The following is a 12,803-nucleotide window of genomic DNA, read 5'->3' on the forward strand; positions in this document are numbered from 1 at the left end:
TAATGATATCCAAGTAAGAACAATGCAACAGAGATAACAGTTCAATAAAAATGCAAACAGGAGAAAGCCAGAATCCAAAGGTCCCGGTTTTATTTTTGGCTTTCACTATCTGATCCCGATACCATGGACAGTCATTGCCACTCTATCTATTCCCCTTCTGTAGAATGAGAGAATGCTTAGTTGACTCTATAAAATGATTTGAAAAGAGCTAGACCATTTATTTAATTTCTGGTGTGAGAACAGAATTTCTGGAGTTTTTTCCTATTTCTGCCACTAGCTGTGGCAAATCATTTCAGCCATATCACAGTTTGCCTACATGTGAAGTGATCCATTTGCTTTATAAGGCTCTTTGCAGATGACACCAAGCTGGGGGGAGCAGTAGATATGCTAGAGGATAGGAGTATGCTAGTAGTAGATATGCTAGAGGATAGGAGTATGATTTAGACATTTTGGAGTAACTTAGACAAATCGGAGGATTGGGACAAAAGAAATCTCATAGGGTACATCCATACACACGTTTGCAGCAGTTCAAACAGAGGCGGTGCATATTTGAGCCGGGGCTTTTTGCCTCAGCGCACGTCCTCTGACACGCACTTTGTTGTGGAACAAACTGTGCCACTTGGGGGAAAGTCACCCTGCCTGGCTCCTCCCAGATCTGCAGCCAGGGGGAGCTAGAGCCCGGGGCCAGCACCTGTACATCCCCAGCAGTATAAAAAGCTGCCCTGGCAAGTAGCTCAGGGCTACTAGCTCTCAAGAGCTTCCGGGGCCCAGCCAACCGGTACCTGGGGACACTACCCCTTGTGCCAGCTGGACTCCTGAAGCAGCCCTGAGAGTTCCCTGCACCCTCTACCCACTGCAGCAGTCTGGCAGCGGAGGACGATGCCTGGCTGTGACCTGCTGCGCACCTGCCAGACCCAGATGGGGACGGCACAGCCAGTAGAGGCATCTGCCCTTCTGGCCCAACTGCCAGTGGGCTGTGGCTGCAGGCAACCCTTTGTGCAGCACTACTGCTATGTGTGCCCCTGCCCGGCTATCACCTGGAAGATGTTCCCAATATGGTGGCCTGCTTTGAACTGTCAAAGCATGTCCTCCTAGCCCCAATGGGCCAGGAGGTCAGCCACCTTCAGCTGGGTCCAAGATGCCAGCTCTGAGCAGGCAGGGTCCTGCCACTGGCCTCCCTAGCAGGAATGCTAATGTTCCCTATTGGAAAACTGAAAAATCCCTGATAAAAAAAATCCCAAAGTCACTCTGTAAAGTACCCCAAAATCCATGTTCCTCCACAATTAAAACAAAAGATGACTATATAGAGAGAGTGAGAGACAGAGAGAGAGTGATCAGTTGGGCAATGTTTTATTGTTATACCTACAGTGTTAAACAATCTGGATGCCTAGCAGTGTCTATCATAATAATAAAATGAATTCTAAATACCTATATGTTTTGCTGCCCCCCCACAGGGGCTACAGCCCCCCTAACAGGGGCCAAATGGCCCCACAGGGGCTACCACCCCCCTGCAGAGCCCTCGTGCCTCGCCCGGCCCCATCGCCTGCTTGCACCCCCAGGCCCCTGGTGACTGCCCCCCCAACCCCAGGCTCCAGCACTTTAAAAAAGAAAAGAAAAAAAAAAGAGCCTCTACTCACTGTAGAAGGGGGAGGGAGGGGGGGGAGCAGCTCTGGGGCAGTTAGAACTGCCAGTAAGTGCCAGGAGGGTGGAGGTTGGTTTGGTTTTATTTTTTTAATTGTGGGGATGCTGGGGTTTCCCCCCGCCATGGTCCCCTCTCCCAGCCCCATCCCTGACCCCTTACTTACTGGCACTGGAGCCCTGCTGCTGGCAGGCAGGGTAGTTCAGCCTCAGGGCGAGGGCCAACCACAGAGACGCTCTGGCAGTCATCCTCTGGTTGCATCAGTGCACGGTCCGTTGGTTTTTTTTTTTTGACCCCTGGATCCAGGGATCTAATTATGCCCCCACACTGCAAACTTGTGGGGGTGAGGGGGGGGGCAGGGGGCTTTTCCCGTTCCCGCGCGTGCCTCTTGCAGCATCTCAAAGGGGTTTGAGATGTTGCAAGAGGCACGTGCTGGCTCGTCTGGACACGCCCATGAGGTTCAACAAGGACAAGTGCAAAGTCCTGCACTTAGGATGGAACAATCCCATGTACCAGTACACGCTGGGGGCTGACTGGCTGGGCAGCAGCTTTGCAGAAAAGGACCTGGGGGCTGGGGGTTACAGTGAACAATAAACTAAATATGAGCCAACAGTGTTCTTCTTGCCAAGAAAGCTAATGGCATACTGGGCTGCATTGGGATGAGTGTTGCCAGTAGGTCAAGGGAAGTTATTATTCTTCTCTATTCAACACTGGTGAGGCCACATCTGGAGTACTGTGTTCAGTTTTAGGCTCCCCACTACAGAAAGGATGTGGAGATATTAGAGAGAGTCCAGCGGATGGCAACAAAAATGGTGAGGGGGCTGGGGTACATGACTTATGAGGAAAGACTAAGGAAACTAGGCTTATTTGGTCTAGCAAAGAAGAGAGGGGACTTAATAGCAGCCTTCAGCTCCCTGAAGGGTGGTTCCAAAGAGGATGGAGCTGGACTGTTCTTAATGGTGGCAAAAAAAGATTAGACGACTGTGGTGTCAATGCCTACACAGTCAGATGGGTCACAAATTGACTGGAGGGCCACATCCAGAGAATGGTGGTCGACGGGTCTTATTCGACCTGGAAGGATGTGGGCAGTGGGGTTCCCCAGGGCTTGGTCCTCGGGCCTTGGTCCTCGGTCCTCGCATAGAGTGGGGACACTGGTCAGGCTGCAGTTGGAGTACTGTGTCCAGCTCTGGGCGCCGCACTTCAGGAGGGATGTGGACAGCATGGAGAGGGTCCAGAGGAGGGCCACCCACATGATCAGGGGTCAGCGGGGCAGGCCCTACAAGGAGAGGCTACAGGACCTGAACCTGTTCAGCCTCCACAAGAGAAGGCTGAGAGGGGATCTGGTGGCTGCCTATAAACTTGCCAAGGGGGACCAGCAGGCAATGGGCAAGTCCCTGCTCCCCCGAGCACTACTGGGAGAAACAAGGAATAACAGCCACAAGTTGATCAAGGGTAGGTTCAGGCTAGCCATCAGGAGGCACTACTTCATAGTCAGGGCGGCTAGGATCTGGAACGAACTTCCAAGGGAAGTGGTGCTCACTTCAACCTTGGGGGTCTTCAAAAGGAGGCTAGATAATCACCTAGCTGAGGTTGTTTGACCCCAGTACTCTTTCCTGACATGGCAGGGGGTCAGACTTGATGATCTGCTCAGGTCCCTTCTGACCTTACCAACTATGAAACTATGACAGAACAAAAAGCAAGTCTCAAGCTGCAGCAAGGGAAGTTTGGGTTATATCCATTTGGATCATTCTGTCACTAGTGAGAAGAGAAGAAGGTCATCTTTGCTACCAGCAGGTGCCACCAGTGGGTATACTTGGTGTTGGCTATTAAATATTTAGGACCAATCCCTCCAAGGGTTGTGAAAATGTAAGAAGAATTAACATTCATATTATTCATTTATATAGTAGAGAGCTTGAAAAACATGAAGTACCCAACTATGAATATCCCTATTTTATGTGGGGAACAGATGGCATGATTTATATTTAAAAACTCTCTCTCCCCTCCCAAATACAGGCCCCAGACATGCTGACCTCATACTTTCACTGTGAATGCTTGTTCCATGTATATGCACTACAAGTGCACTATGATCTGTGTGTGCATGTGCTAACAGATTAAAACTGGAGAGATGATATTCAAATAAACATGATGAGCTCACCTGGATACCCAGAAGACTTGTTTCTTTTTAAGGCTTATTAAGCATACAGCCTAGAAGTAGTTCAGAAGTGTCACTTTAAAGAAATATGTTAAGAAAAAAAATGTTGGACAGCAAAAACTGACAGTCGACAAATGAAAATGCCGCAGAAGGGAGGAACACTTCATTGAGCAACACAGCTGGTGTAGATAAGTAACTGTGCACACAGCAATGGATCTGTCTATATGAATGAGTGAGCGAACACATGGAAAGGAGATGGAGAGACAAGCATACTAATAGAATAAGACAGACTTCTAGCAAGATTGCAATAAGCCTCTTTAAACTCCCCTAAAGGGTAAGCCAGCTGGCAAGCCAGACCCAGGAGGTAGTGTAACTTGACTAACAGCTTTGCAAAAGGTGAACAGCTGACCCATTCACACATTCCTTTAGCTCTTTTTGAGGGATGAGAGTTAGACTGGTACTGTCCAATGGCTCTAGGCAAGCACATACTTACAGGAAACAATTGTTGCTCTTCCTGGCACAGAATTAGAGAGGATGGGGAGGGAAATCAGCTAACCCATTTTCAGCTAGAGAACAAAGAAACTGAGGTCAGACTGACCATTACCATCTTTGCAAGTCAATTTACTGCTACCTTTATAATGTTACGTATATCAGACTAAGCAATGGCTCAGAAATGGACCCCTTTACTGTTAGAACTGGAGTCCAGCAAGAACGCCAGATTGCATCAATAACCATTTCCATCTATATCACGGATATTCCACGTCTCATTGCTGACATATTCCCATCTGGAATCAGCATCCAGTGTAACACAGATAAGAATCTCTTTAACATCAACCAGTTACTTTCCATATCCAAAATAACCAACACCTCCACTATTAATCTTTAATACACTAATGATCGTGTTATATGTGTCTACTCAACTGAAGAGCTCCAAGTCACTCTTGACTGCTTCTCTGAATCATGCAAAATGTTTGGACTCACTGTCAACTTCACAAATACCAAAATACCTTACCAACCCATCCTAAACCAGCCAGCTGCTCCTCCCTCTATTACAATTAGTGGACAATCTTTGAAGAATGATGAACTTTTTCCCCACCTGGGTAGTCACCTTTCCCAAAAAGTAAATGATGATATTCAACATATTCAAAGTAGATGATGATATTCAACACCAAATGAAACCTACCAGTACCACACCTTTAGATGTCTCCATGTCTTGAATGATCATAATATCAGAACTCAAACCAAAACATGTTGTCTACCAGGTTGTTATCATCCCTAGCCTGTTGTATGGGAGTGATCCTGATGGCAACATGTCAGAAACACCTGAAAGCTTTTGCAACGTTACAATCAGTGATCTCTTTAGAAAATCCTTCGTATCGATTGGAAGACAGAAGAATGAACATCAGTGCTCTGGCTCAGGCAAACACCACCAGCTTTAAAGCCCTGCTTATAAAGGCCACCAGCTCCATTGGATAGGACATGTCATAAGGATGCTTGACAACTGGTTCCCAATACAGGTCCTATACTTGCAGCTCACTGATGGTCACCACCCTAGAGATGGGCAAAAGAAAAGATTCAAGGATACCTTGCAGGCCAATCTGAAGACGAAATATTAACGTTGATACCTGGGAAACCCAAGTACTGGATCATTCTCCAATGGCGCCATGACGACAAGGCATTGATCACTTCAAGCAAATTTGCCTCACTATGAAGGCAGATAGATGAGAAGGACAACAGGAAAGAGCTTTGACTCAGCATCACCAGGATCTTCTCCTGCCTCGTGGAACTATTTGTCATGCCTACAGTCAAACATGTGGATCTAAGATCAGAATCGTCAGTCATCTACAGACATGCTGATGACTTCCCTATTTACTAGAAGACTGTCATCATTGTATTAAGGGAATACCACCAGTGACAGCTCCTACCAGGCAGCCACAAACTTAGTCCAACAATTTTAGTCATTCAAGTAGCACATTTCATACAGTCGGCAAATTAACATTCTTGGGGTGCAGATTTACAATGAGCAATATGCATTCAGATTCTGAAGTCAAGGGGACTCTGAAAAAATAGTGGTGTTGCTACATGTTGCTCACTAAAGGATTAGGACCTTTGTTAGCAAAAGCATCAATGGCAGGCATTACCAGTTTGGGACTGGCATTAGGGCTCATCTAATATATGTAGCCCAAAAGGATCCATTATGATCATCCAGGCTGACCAGCTGCATAAAACTCAAGCCACAGGATTTCATTGAATTAATTTGTTGCAGGGGATCTTATCCCTCAGGGATTCTGCACTGTACAAAGAATCTGAGAATCAAAGGGAAGCTTGATGACAGTGACCACGAACTGATCACTTTCTCTGTCCAATGCACGGTGGGCAAATCCCTCAGTAAAACAGAAATCCTCAACTGTGGGAAGGCTGACTTTGACAAACTCAGGAGACTGGTCAGTGAGGCATTAAGAGACCATGGCCCCTTAGAAAGAGGAGTCCACGAGGAATGGTGATTCCTTAAGAACGCAATCCTTGAAACACAAGAAAAGTCCATCCCGTCCTGCAGGAAATGCAGTCGGCGGGCAGGGAAGCCCTTTTGGCTAAGCAGGGAACTTTTGGACCTCCTGAAACTTAAAAGAAAAGCCTACACCAGATGGAAAGCAGGAATCACCACCAAGGAGGACTATTCAGCACTAGCCCATACCTGTAGAGAAAGGTCTAGAAAAGCCAAGGCAGAAACCAGACTCAGGGTAGCCACCAGAATCAAGGATAACAAAAAGTCCTTCTTCAGATATGTGGGAAGTCGGAGAAAGAACAAAGGCCACATCAGACCCCTGTGAGATCAAATGAGGCAGCTGACACCTGACACCTAAGAAAAAGCCAATCTCCTAAATGATTACTTTGTGTCAGTTTTCCACTGTTCAAGGGGGTCACACTGTCAGATAGGACGCAAAACATCCAGGGCCCACAACTGACACAGATCAAGTGAGGGACCACCTCGAGAGGCTAGACATCCATAAGTCTGTGGGCTCAGACGGAATGCACCTGAGAGTCTTGAAGGACCTGGCGGACATCATAGTATGCCCTATGGCAAAGATATTTGAGAATTCGTGGCGCTCGGGTGGGGTACCAGAAGACTGGAAAAGTACAAACGTGGCCCCAAGCTTCAAGGAGGGAAGGAGCGAAGATCCAGGGAATTATAGGCCAATCAGTCTGACATCCATCCCTGCAAAGATCTTGGAGAAAATCATCAAGGGATCCATCACCAGCAGGCTAATGCAAGGCAACCTTCTGAATGCCAGCCAACATGGCTTTTTTGCTGGAAGGTTGTGCCTGACCAACCTCGTCTAGTTCTATGACCAGGTGACGCATTGCCTGGACAAGGGAGGTGAGGTTGATGTCATATATCTGGATTTCAAAAAAGCCTTTGACTTGGTCAAGGCCACAGTTCCCCAACTTAACCATGGGGACATCATGGAAGACCATCTCACAGTCCAATGGCTGGGGAACTGGCTCTGGGGTCAGATTCAAAGAGTACTAGTTGATGGGAGCAAATCAGCGTGGTGCAAGATGACTAGTGAAGTCCCTCAGGGCTCAGTACTTGGGCCAGTACTCTTCAACATCTTCACTAATGATCTGGATTTGGGCGTCAGATGTGGACTGGCAAAGTTTGCAAGCGACACTAAACTATGGGGGAAGGCGGTCACGCTGGGGATACAGGCTGACCTGAACACACTTGCAAGCTGGGTGGATCAAAACCTGATGGCATTCGAAGTAGAGAAGTGTGGGTTGCTCCACCTTGGAAGAAAAAAACAGCATCATACTTATAGGCTCAGCAGTGTTACGTTTGCCAGCACCACAACTGAATGAGACTTGTGGGGTCCTGATTGACCACAAGATGAACATGAGCCACCAGTGCAATGCCATGGCTGACAAAGCAAATCAAACACTGGCATGCATCCACTAGTGCATCTCAAGCAAAATCAGGGATGTCAGCCTCCTGCTTTACTCGGCCTTAGTAAGGCCACAGCTGGAATACTGAATCCAGTTTTGGGCCCCCACTTCCGGAGGGACGTGGATAAGCTTGAGAGAGCCCAAAGGAGAGCCACCTGTATGATCAAAGGCCAGGAGAGCAAGTCTTACAAGGAGAAGCTGAGGGACATGGGACTCTTCAGCCTGGCAAAGAGAAGGCTCAGGGGTGACTTGATGGCAGCCTATAAGTATATAAGGGAGGTGCATCAGGATCTGGGAGAACAGCTGTTCATGAGGGCTTCCCAAGGAATAACAAGGTCTAACGGTCACAAAGTCCGAGAAGGCCGGTTTAGACTGGACGTCAGGAAAAACTTCTTTACAGTCCAAGTGTCCAGGGTCTGGAACAGACTCCCCCCCAGAGGTGATGCAAGCACCTACTCTGGATTCATTCAAAAGGCATTTGGATGTTTATCTTGCTGGGATCATTTGACTCCAGCAGACTTCCTGCCTATGGCAGGGGGGCTGGACTCGATCTCACAAGGTCCCTTCCAGCCCCTGATGTCTATGAAGTTTATAATTTTGTAGGGGAGACAAGGGGGCTACCTTATACACCAAAGACAAACAGCTTTAATTCTCTCTAAAGAGATGGGGGAACAAGAGATGGAGGACAAAACACTGTGAAACCTGATGGGGAAAATGAGGTCAAAGAGATTTGAAAAGGGCTGCAAATAAAGAGACAAGTTAAATACAGCAGTTTGCAAGAGGAAATCTACAAAAGATCAACAGGATGATAGGATTAGTGGGAATGATTAATGGAGAGAATTTACTATATCCAGACTATAGACAAGATGACAAAGTATGGTTATGATGAATATCCATAAGCGCTTTTAAAACAGTGATAAAAGAGGAGTTATTACCTAAAGCAGTTAGGGGATTTTAAACCAAGAATAATTATCATAAGTTTGTGTTTGATATTAAACAATAATTTCTTCCTGAACAGTTAGGCCAATTAGCCAGTGATATAATTTGCTAAGCAAGGTCATTGAATCATCCATTCAGTTGTTCCAAATGAGACTAGATGAACTACTGGTCAGGTTTTGCCCTCCAGTGGAATGAACAATTCCAACGTGGTTAATAGAAGCGGTACATAGTTATGTGATGCAGAATTTGGCTCCTGGGGGTTTAACACAGAGGACAGTCCTTTACTGGTACAGAGGAGACTGATTAGGCCTGTTCTAGCCACAGAAACCATGATTCTGAGAGGTCTCCCATTCATTCCAGAGAACTGTTTAACTCAAGTCTGATTTAGACAGGTAGAACCATGAGAAGAATCAGGTCCAACAGATTTATGCTAGTTGAAATGACTTTACAACTAAATTCCACAGTAACCTTGAAGAGAGCAGATAATTTTTGCTGGGGTAAGATGTGGAAATCAGTATGATCTGGAAAACGAGTGCTCTAGAAACTGTTGAAACACCACCTACATTTTCACACATGTATACCACGATAACGGGAGACATTCTTTGTTCTGCAAAAACCTTATAATTTTCTTATTTTTGTTAACTGGAACATCAAAGACTGAGTAATCACAATTCCAGTAAATACTGGTTGATGTCTTGTTTCTATTGCAAGAAATATGCCCACAGGCAACAGGCATTTTATAAATTATTAAACTAAGGAAAAATAAAATATGACTCTATTTTCCAATAGAACTACTGCAGAGATGATACAGTGAGGCACCAAGAAGAAGCTGGTACAACTAGTACCAAGGAAAAAAAAAATCTATACGGGCTAATTTTTCAATAGAGAAAGATTCAACAACAAGACCTTGTTAGAGACAAATTGTCTGTACAGGCACTCTTAAAAGGCATAAAGATACTACTGTTCTCCTTGCCTAAGTTTTATCACATGCATCAGACATGCTTAAAGTCCAACATTTAATTTTACATGCTCTAAGAAATATTCATTTTCCCTTCTCTCCAATCAGAAGGAAAAATGCTTAGAGATTGGGCCTTGATACAAAACTCAATGAAGCAATAGGATCCCTTCAAAAAGCTTCAATGACTTGGTGAGTCCCTCAATGTAGAGACTAAACAAGAAAGGGGAAAGCGTTATCAAAAAGTATTATTATATATATATATATATATATATATATATATATATATATATATATATATATATATATATATATAGCCTTTAGTATATTACCTCATGGTCTTCACCAGGAACACTATCCAAGTATGAATCCAGCACCCTCTCCCCCCACTCCCATTTAAAAATCACTTCCAAAATTATAAACAGGCAATTAACTCTGAGTAGTAGTAAGACTAATTAGCTCTTCCAGATTTTGTCTTTGCAACTCAAAAAACACTTAACATTAAATATGTTAAGATGCAAGACCCCATGCTTTACAGATGGGGAAAACAACACACAGAAGTTAGGACAGACAATCCAGTTGCTCTAGGGTGACAGACCTTTTTTATGCTGTTGTTATTTGGGGGGTTTTGTGTTTGTTTTGGGGGGGGTTGGGGGTGGAGTTTATACAAATAGCTGGGGTGGATAGATCTGAAACACTGGAGATTTTGTTACAAATGTGTTTACTCTATACATTAATTCCATAGTACTTTGCATCAAATCAGTTTCGCTATTAATCTTACGTCTGGTTTGACACTCCATCCTTCTTGTACAGGTTTCTCACAGCAGAGAAAGGAAATGTTTAAAAAATGTAAAAGTGACTGTATTCATAAAAACTTACAGTTAGGTTAAGTTGACAATATGACTTAATGTGACTGAACTGTACTGAGGAGCCTTGGGGCACAGACAGCACCTGAAATACCAACCGGTAATTTATGACTAGATTTGAAGTTGACAGTGGCCCTTTAAAAGACTTTCTCTGGTTCACACAGGGAGACTGCAGCAGCGCTGGCATCTTCCCTGAAACTGCATCTTGTACTTGAACCATTAGTCCATTACTAAATGTAATAAAAACATTATGTCACTGTGTCTGAATTACGCAAAATGAAGAAAACTTCCCAACAAAGGAAACAAAACCCACACATAAGCGGGTGCAACAAAGAGAGGACTTGAATTATCTGGCTTTCATGCAATTATCCATTATGGAAATTAGATGAAGTGTTTTCAATCACTGAAGCCAATCTGGAAATGGAGTAAACTACCCTAGAGAGGTAATTATGTCCTCATCATTAGATGTGTCCAAGGTAAGTTCAGATAAATGTTTAGTGGAATTAACATAGAATCTTATTCTACTTGAGACAGAGGGCTGGCTTCATTATTTCAGTGGTTCTTGCCAGCTTTGTCTAGGACTGCACAAAGCTGGATTCCCTGAAATACCACACAGTGATTGCGATCAAAACTAGATAACAGATGAGCCCCCTAGGTCCCGACTCGTAGGTTTGCTCTCTTTTCAGCAGATCACCCATGGAAGCAAGTTTGGTGATCTTATGTCATCTACCCATGAAGCCACCACAAAGCTAGATGGCCCTAGAACTGGCATGCAAGGGAATGCCGTAGGTCAAGGCAGAGAGGCACCAACAGAGCCACAGAGAGGCCTGGGCCTACAATTAGAAGGGTACTGCAAATCAAGAGCAAGCTGCATGGTCCTGCCGTGTCCCACACTGCAAGGAAGTGCAAATTAGAAGTCAGGTCTGAGGTGCAATGGCAGAGCTACAGACATGAGAAGGAATGGAATAGCAGGCTATACCGTAGGTCAGAGGGCAATACAGAGGGATCAGGATTGGACTACTGTGGGTCAGAATAAAGGCCATGCAGGACACCAGTACTGGAATAGCAGGTGTTGGAAGTCAAGAGCGAGATGCACTGGCAAAGCCAAAAGGGAGGAGAGAGAGGCTGCAATTACCTGTGGCTTTTAGTTCCAGCCATTGCACTGCTAGGACCTTGCTTTTCCTAGCACCAAACATCACCTTCAAGAAGGGTTTAAGAAAATAAAAGCCTCTCGGCAACCTAGCCAGGACAGTACATCACACAGCAGAGATCTACAAATGCGGCTCCATCCCTTACGTACCAACCATAGCTGAAATCTCCCTGTGGTGCCAGCCGCATCTTCCCCCCAGAAATCACCCCCATAGAGCCAGAACATCCCCGCTGCCTCCACGAGGAGTTCACAAAGTCAGGAGAGAACGGCACAAGTCCCGGGGGCCAGGGCAAGTAGCCTGCAGGGGGGACATGGGAGGGATGCCCGGCCCAGGACCCCATAGCGGCAGGGTGAGAAGTTACTGAATGCCAGGGAATGGCAATACAGTAGTTGGAAAGGAAGGGCGGCGCGGGGACGAGGGTTTCCCCAGCTCCTGCCCGGTCCCCTTCTTTCGGCCCTGGCCAGGTCTGCCCTGTCTGGACGCACCTGACCTTTTTGGAAAGTGCTCCGAGGGAGCCGCACGCACATCTCGCGTCCCCCCCGGCAGAGCTGCAGCTGCTCCGTCACTCACTGAAGGCAACTCACCCGCAGCAGCAGAGACCCAGCCCCGAAAGCCTGCGGCAGCCGCCGCCGCCCAGGCCGGGGGCAGCGGAGCCGAGCCGAGCCGGGCCGGGGGCTTCCCCGCGCAGAGCTCCCCGCCGCGGCCAGCCCGGGGGCGGCCGGTCCCTCGGCTCCGCGCCCGGCGGCTGCACAAGGGGCAGGAGCCGGCGGGGATGGAAGAGCCGCTGGGTCTGCGCTCCGTCCCGCCCCGCCCGGCTCCGCCCCGAGGGTGGGACCAGGGGAGGGAGCAGGGAGTCCGCCGGGCGGGGGAGGCTCGGCTCGGCTCCCTCCCTCCGAGGGAAGGGGCGTCCGGGTGGACGGGGCGTGGGGCAGCGCGAGCCGGTGCCTCCGTTCCCAAAACAGGTGCTGGGCAGGAGCAGAGCGCGCTGAGCGGAGCTGCTCGGATCCATCTGTTTAAAAGAAATGAGAGAGCAAGGAAAAGTGGAGGCAGCCAACCGAGGGACCGGGAATTGCTGGGTGCAGAAGGGCTGCCCGACCTGAAATCCCAAGCTGGGCTGACTTTGAAGCCCCCTCCCCTAAATTACTGAGAAGCTCAT

General features: G+C 47.0%; 1 protein-coding gene across 1 annotated transcript in view; it reads right to left on the reverse strand.

Annotated features, from left to right (window-relative positions):
• PPP1R16B (protein phosphatase 1 regulatory subunit 16B) overlaps window positions 1-12,384 on the reverse strand; it is a 101,797-nt gene extending 89,413 nt beyond the window's left edge. Inside the window, exon 1 of the mRNA XM_006258022.4 lies at window positions 12,232-12,384. The gene's annotated coding sequence lies outside the window, so the exon portion shown is untranslated. The remainder of the gene's footprint in view (window positions 1-12,231) is intronic.
• Window positions 12,385-12,803: the final 419 nt, after the last annotated feature.

The sequence above is a fragment of the Alligator mississippiensis genome, chromosome 9 (assembly GCF_030867095.1).
Source record: "Alligator mississippiensis isolate rAllMis1 chromosome 9, rAllMis1, whole genome shotgun sequence".
Taxonomy (NCBI): Eukaryota; Metazoa; Chordata; order Crocodylia; family Alligatoridae; genus Alligator; species Alligator mississippiensis.